A 7,179-nucleotide genomic window follows, 5' to 3' on the forward strand; every position below is an offset into this window, starting at 1 on the left:
AAACACTTTTATTTATTCAGTATCCTTGCTTTCTCATAAGAAATATACTAATCCCCATTTCACAGTGAAATAGTGTGGTCTAGCAAGTTAAAGTGATTTTTGTTGTTATTTAAGGAAAATAGAGTTTTCATTCTTACTTTTTTAAAAAATTGTCTCATCTTTCAGGCAGCTTCTAAACATAAAATTTAGATGTTTTAAGTATTTATTGAAACTAAGCATGAACCCAGTGCTCTGCTAATCACTGTATAAAATAGCATAGAATTCAGCTCCCAGCTTCCTTTACTCAATCTTTCATTCATATATTTATTTATTCATTCATTCTCAAGAAATTTATCACCTTTAATGTATTGATCTTGTGCAGTCTGTTGTGCCATGAAAGAAATAAACAGGATGATATTATAGAGAGGAATGGGTGGGAGCTAAGGAGGGCTACTTTAGGTAGAAAATTAGATGGTAAAGTTAAGGAGGGCTTCCTGGAGGAAGTGATGGGTCTTCTGAGACTTGAGGACTAAGAAAGATTCCCAAGCGGCAGGACTCTTGTGCCTACAAGCCCCAAAGCAGAAGTAAACTAACTAGTTAAAGGACATAACCCCCTACTGTCAGAGCAAAGACTGAGAATGGGACCAACAAGTAGAAAGAAGACAGACTCTCTGGGGCCTCATAGCAAAGTGCTGAGAATCAAACTGAAGCAGAATCTTACGGAAAACCAAAGCTCAAGTGAACAGAAAATGTCTGGAGTCACCCGAGTGTTATTATTTCCTCTTCCTAAAAGGATTACTTTTTTTTTCTTTTGGCCACACTGCACAGGTTGCAAAGCACAGAGTCCTAACCTCTGGACCACCAGGGAGGTCCCAGATTACTAATTCTTAACAGCATGGGGAATTAAATTTTCCAGAATTTCCTTCTTTCTGGATTTGGGGCCTGGGAGGGAGGTGGAGTAGAGTATGAAGAAAAGGGGAATGGCCTCCAGGGACTTTTCCCCTTCGTTGAGTGTCACGAGTCGGGCCCGTATAATGATTCCAGCACCCTCAGGGGCTGAGAGCCACAGTGTCTGTGACTCCCATCTGCCCTCTTGGCTCTGACTGAGACTTGGATTCAATCCCAAAATGTCAGGTGACTCCAGACATTTTCTGTTCAACTTCAAAGAATTCTGAATCAAGACCTTCTAGTGGAAGTTTTTCAGATTTTTGGCATCTTAGTTTAATTAAAGAGAGACTTTGAAAAAAATTAATACTGGATTAATAGTTGATTAACAATGCTGTGACAGTTTCAGGTGTACAGCAAAGTGACTCCATTATACATATCAAAGAGGGACTTTAATCTTTTACCTCGGATGGACTGGGAGTTATCATCAGTGATTATTGGGTAATAGTTTCTTCAGTGGTTAATCTTATTCCCCTTTGATCCCCGTGTTGGAGAGAGTGGGCTGGGCCAAGGAGGGAGGTGTGGTGGGGAGATTGGAAGTTAGGTCTTCTTGGCACATCCTACCATTATTGGAAGTTTTCTCAGCTTCAGGGAAAGTGAAACTTACGTATCTCTGGACTCATGGAGAGCTTTCCTTAATCACATAACTATTTACACAGGCTCGACGGGAAACAGCCAGGCACATTGCTGCCAGGCTGGTTCACAGGATCATTCTTTTTTTCCCCAGTCTCCCTGATGCTTGGCTCTAAATCAACCCTTTCATACCATAAAATGCAAGGTACATGTATAATTATCCCAGACCTTTTAATTACAGTTACTATTAATGATCAAGCTTAGAGGACTTTGATATTAGCGACATAAGTAATCTGACACAGATAAGGTATATGTACAATTATCAGTAAATAAGCTAACATTTATAATCCAAGCAGTCTCTTGGGATTATGAATCAGCACACATGCAGCTTATTTTTACATCCATCTAACAATCATTGACTGTTGGCCATGAGCCAACCACTGTCTAGGCTTTGATGAAAAATAACAGTAATCAAGACAGGTGTCATGCATGGAGTACTGTCAACCAGGGAGCACACCCAAGTTTCAATGGCCATACTTTCTACTGAGCTTTCATTATGTAGCCTTGACTGATCGAATCATGGACCACATAGTGATTGAACTCCTTCTCCAGCCCCTCTCTCTTCCTGAGTCAAGCTGACCACAAAAAGCTCAAATCCTCAATCCCCTTGGCACATGATTGGACTTTATGTTTTGCTGACTCACCATCTCATTAGAATAAACTATCAGGTTCAGTCCAGTGAGCTCACCAGGAATAATACAACACTCTTAATACTCAGGAAATTCCAAGGGTTTAGTTTATTTCCCAGGAGACTAGACAAAGGCCAGACCCCTCACTATACAGTTTGAAAAACAATATCAAGGGGAAAGGACTAGGGTGCAGTTGGATTTGGGCTACTACCAGAATAGAAAGATCAGAGCGCCAAAGGATGGTAGGGAAAAGTGTGGACAGGCCAGAGAAATAGGGAGAGCAAATGCAGTGTGGACTCTTGAGGTAGCAAAAGGAGTTTGTGTTTTCTTTTAACTATAATTGGAAACTATTATTGTAAACAAGGAAGTAACAGAACAATTTCTGGTAATTCCCTGGTGGCCCAGTGGTTAGGTTTCTGCATTTTCACTGCTGAGGATGAGTTCAATTCGAGGTGGGCAAAATAAGATAATGCAGGGTGAGGCAAAAAAAAAAAGAAAGAATTTCCTTTTAAAAGAGAAAAATAGAAAACTTTGAAGATGTTATACTAATGAACTTGATGTTAGAGAAATGGGTAGCCTCTAGAAGCTAGTGTTGGGCACACTATTCCAAAACATAGCACCTTGGCATATAGAATATCTTAAAGCTCAACATTCAGAAAACGAAGATCATGGCATCCGGTCCCATCACTTCATGGGAAATAGATGGGGAAACAGTGGCAGACTTTATTTTTTGGGGCTCCAAAATCACTGCAGATGGTGACTGCAGCCATGAAATTAAAAGATGCTTACTCCTTCGAAGGAAAGTTATGACCAACCTAGATAGCATATTGAAAAGCAGAGACATTACTTTGCCAACAAAGGTCCATCTAGTCAAGGCTATGGTTTTTCCAGTAGTCATGTATGGATGTGAGAGTTGGACTATAAAGAAAGCTAAGCATCAAAGAATTGATGCTTTTGAACTGTGGTGTTGGAGAAGACTCCCTTGGACTGCAAGGACATCCAACCAGTCCATTCTGAAGGAGATCAGCCCTGGGATTTCTTTGGAAGGAATGATGCTAAAGCTGAAACTCCAGTACTTTGGCCACTCATGCAAAGAGTTGACTCATTGGAAAAGACTCTGATGGTGGGAGGGATTGGGGGCAGGAGGAGAAGGGGACGACAGAGGATGAGATGGCTGGATGGCATCACTGACTCAATGGACATGAGTCTGGGTGAACTCCGGGAGTTGGTGATAGACAGGGAGGCCTGGCATGCTTCGATTCATGGGGTCGCAAATAGTCGGACACGACTGAGCGACTGAACTGACCTGAACTAAAGATAAAGGAGTCTAAGAAAATTGCAGGAGAAAGGCATCTGCCTCTCACCCTTTTTTCCCTGAAAGCAGAAATATAAATCCCACATATGAAAGGTAACTTCCCTGTACCAGGTAGCAAGAAGATATCTTTATCACCAAGGGGAAGGCTATATAAACAAACCTGTTATTTCTTCACAATTTACTTCACAATTTACCTTTACCCTGAGCCCCTTTGCCTCATCAATTCCTCACAAATTTGTTTCTTTGCCTAAAATGGATTGAAACTTCCTGCTAGGACCACTTCTTCAGGTCTTCAATCTCTTGTGAGGTCTCTCAAGTAACACATGTAAAAAATTCAATAAATTTGTATGCTTTTCTCCTGTTAATTTGTCTTTGTCAGTTTAATTTTCACAACCAGAGATCCTAAGAGAGTTGATTTTTATTTTTTATTAAAAATTTTTTTATTGATGTGTATTTGCTGTACAATATTACATAAGTTATAGGTGTACAATATAGTAAGTCACAATTTGTAAAGGTTGTAGTCTATTTAGTTATTGTAAACTACCATATCTTTGTAGTTTATCTTACACCTAATAGTATTCCCCTACCCCTGTATTGCCCCTCCTTGAAGGTTGTTTTTTAATATGATACCACTGCACTTCTAGGAACAAGTTTCTAACTGGGTACTTGTTGCTAAGTAACGAATCACCCTAAAAGTTACTGGCTTAAAATAACACTCAGTTGTTATTATTCCTATGTCGAGGTGTCAGCTGAGTGTGGCTAATCTAGTCCTCAACTCAGCTGGGCTTTTCTGCTTCAAGCTGCAGTGGCTAAGTAGCTCAGCTTCTCATGACAAGTCTATGAGTTGGCTGGGGCAACTATTCCACTTGTCTCCTATCCTAAGACTAAATGACTGATCAAAGCAGTTTCTTCTTATGACAGTCAGTTCCTTATGGTGTTCAAGAGTGAATGGTGGGGACTTCCCTGGAGGTCCAGTGGTTAAGACTCTGCACTGTCAACGCAGTTCAATCCTTGGTTGGGGAACTAAGATTACACATGCCGTGGCCAAAAAATAAAAGAAAAAAAAAGGTGAATGGAAACAGGCAAGGCATCTCAAGAGGTCTTGGAATAGAAATATTGTCAATTTCTACATGCCACTGGTTAAAGCAAATCACGTGGCCAAATGCAAAGTTACGAGGTGGGGAAATATACTTTGCCATGATGAGACCATATCAAAGATGAGGATTCTGGGAGGATTGAAGGACTGGGGTTAGTAATTCAATCTTTCACACCATTGTTCAAGATCCACCAAATTTCTATGTCTTACTCAAAACCTTCTAGTAGTATTTCCATCCCTAGCACTCCTCCTATCTCTAGACATGTGCTGGGATTTCATACCCTTTTGGATAACTTCCACTCAAAGGTCATCCTAGTCTAGAAATTTAGGAATATGATTCTAGATTTTTCAAAGTTGAAAGGGACTCTAAAGGTTATAATGCCCCCAATATGTTTAGATCTGAAGGAAAATGCAGACTCCAATTGAGGAAGAAAGAAAGAAACAAGCCTAGCAGCGGCTATAGTGTTCTTCACTTAAACATCTCACAGACACCAACATCAGACAAGACTATTCTGTGCTTGTGATGGAGAGAGGCAAAAACAAATCCACTCTACGATCTTATCAGCACAGGAAAAAACAAAACAAGAACACAAAGCAAGCCACAAAATTGACCATACACTTCCCTCTCTTGGCTAACTGCAGTAATTACTACATCTTTACCAATTGCAATTTATTTAATTTTGGCCCCACTGCCAGGCTTGTGGGATCCTGGTTTGCCAACCAGGGATGAAACCTGGGCGCCTGCAATGGAAGCTCAGAGTCCTAATCACTAGACCACCAGGAAATTCCCACCAACTGCAATTTTAGCCCACTCTGTTCTTTACTTTCTAATAAAAATTATTGGAATATTCACTCCTACAACAGCCCACTGCTTTCTGACAGCATTCATCCAGAACAAACCCTTCTTTCTTTGAACCTCACCCAAATCACCCAACACAGTCCTAAATCCTGTAATATTTAGTGCGCCTGCTGTCACTGATGCACTCCTCCCCTCCCAGCCCCACATGGTGTGTGGAATCCACACTACTGTAACAAGTACCAACAAATCCAATTTCATTCAACTACAGGTGGGCTTTGGCTGCTGGCCTTCAACATGGTCACAGGCAAGCCAGACCCCACTATCAGCCTCCAGCACTCACTCCCATCCACATGAAATTTGGCCCCAGACTTTCAGTTCCTCAGATACAGCAAAATCTCTCAGTATCTAAAGCCAAGAGGAACTTCCCACAGATTTCTCAGAACAAAAATTGAAACAAAAAGTATTCTTTGTTCATGATGTATCTATAATTTTTCAGTAATCAAGTATTCACAGAAGGGAACAGTCACTCCATTGTGCATTTCATGCTCACATTCCATCCTCCTTCCTACATCTTTAACTCAAATCTTAATGGGTAATTTTCCAAAGAAACTCATACAAGAACTTGGAGAATTCTGGTGTTTCCTCCATTGTTCTATAAACAAGGCTTTGTATTTCTCCCCCTCCCCCTACCAGCTCTCTTTTCATAAGAGAGTAGCATGGAAGGCCTTGTATTTCTTATAAAACCTCTCTGTGAAAACCTCAAAGAAAAATCAGACCAATAATGAACTCATGATTGTTGGCTGGTTGCTTAGTCGCTAAGTCGTGTCCAACTCTCTACAACTCTATGGACTGTAGCCCACCAGGCTTCTCTGTCCATGGGATTTCCCAGGCAAGAATACTGGAGTGAGTTGCCATTTCCTTCTCTAGGGGATCTTCCCGAACCAGCAATTGAACCCATGCCTCCTGTATCAGCAGGTGGATGTGGATCCTTTGCTGCTGAGCCACAAGGAAAGCCTTGATGAATTCATAGCCTGCTTCTAACATTCTTTCATGTTTTCTATAGCCTGTCCTCCAGAGGGTGAATGGAGCCCTTTTTTGGAGGACCTCATCCCACCAAGTAACAGAAAGAGAGGGTCAGTGGGGGGGATTCTGGGAACTACTCAGAGTGGCTCATGTAACCCCAACTCCTTCCTTTTATCCTTTTATTTATCCCTTGCACAATCCAACCTCACTTTATTGGCTCCCATATATTCCCTTCCTGAGTCTCTTTGTTCTAGGAACTCTCTGTTTCAAAAGTATTTCCAGGAATATGACTCAGAGATGTCACCCCTCAACCAGTCCTCAGACTCTTGCTGCAGAGGGACACATTTAACCTTACTCCACCCCCAGGAATGCTGCCCTTCTACACAAAAATCCATCACATCTTCCTCGGGCTTCTTCAGTTCCTTTCTACTCACCCTTTACATACACAAATCAGTTGAACTATAATGCACATAATTTTTTTCTTCTAGTTTTATTGAGATCTAATTCACGTAGAGCACTGTATATGTTTTAGGTGTACAGCATAATGATTTGACTTAAATACATCAGGAAATGATCACCAAGATAAATTTAGTGAACATCCATCATCTCATACAAATACAAAATAAACGAAAAAGGGAAAAAGGTTTCTTTCCTTGTGGTGAAAACTGTTAAGACTGACTTTATTTACAACTTTCATATGCAACATACAGCAGTATTAATTATATTTATCATGTTGTACATTATATCCCTAGTGCTTATT

This window comes from Bubalus kerabau, chromosome 3, assembly GCF_029407905.1.
Source record: "Bubalus kerabau isolate K-KA32 ecotype Philippines breed swamp buffalo chromosome 3, PCC_UOA_SB_1v2, whole genome shotgun sequence".
In the NCBI taxonomy this organism is placed as follows: Eukaryota; Metazoa; Chordata; class Mammalia; order Artiodactyla; family Bovidae; genus Bubalus; species Bubalus kerabau.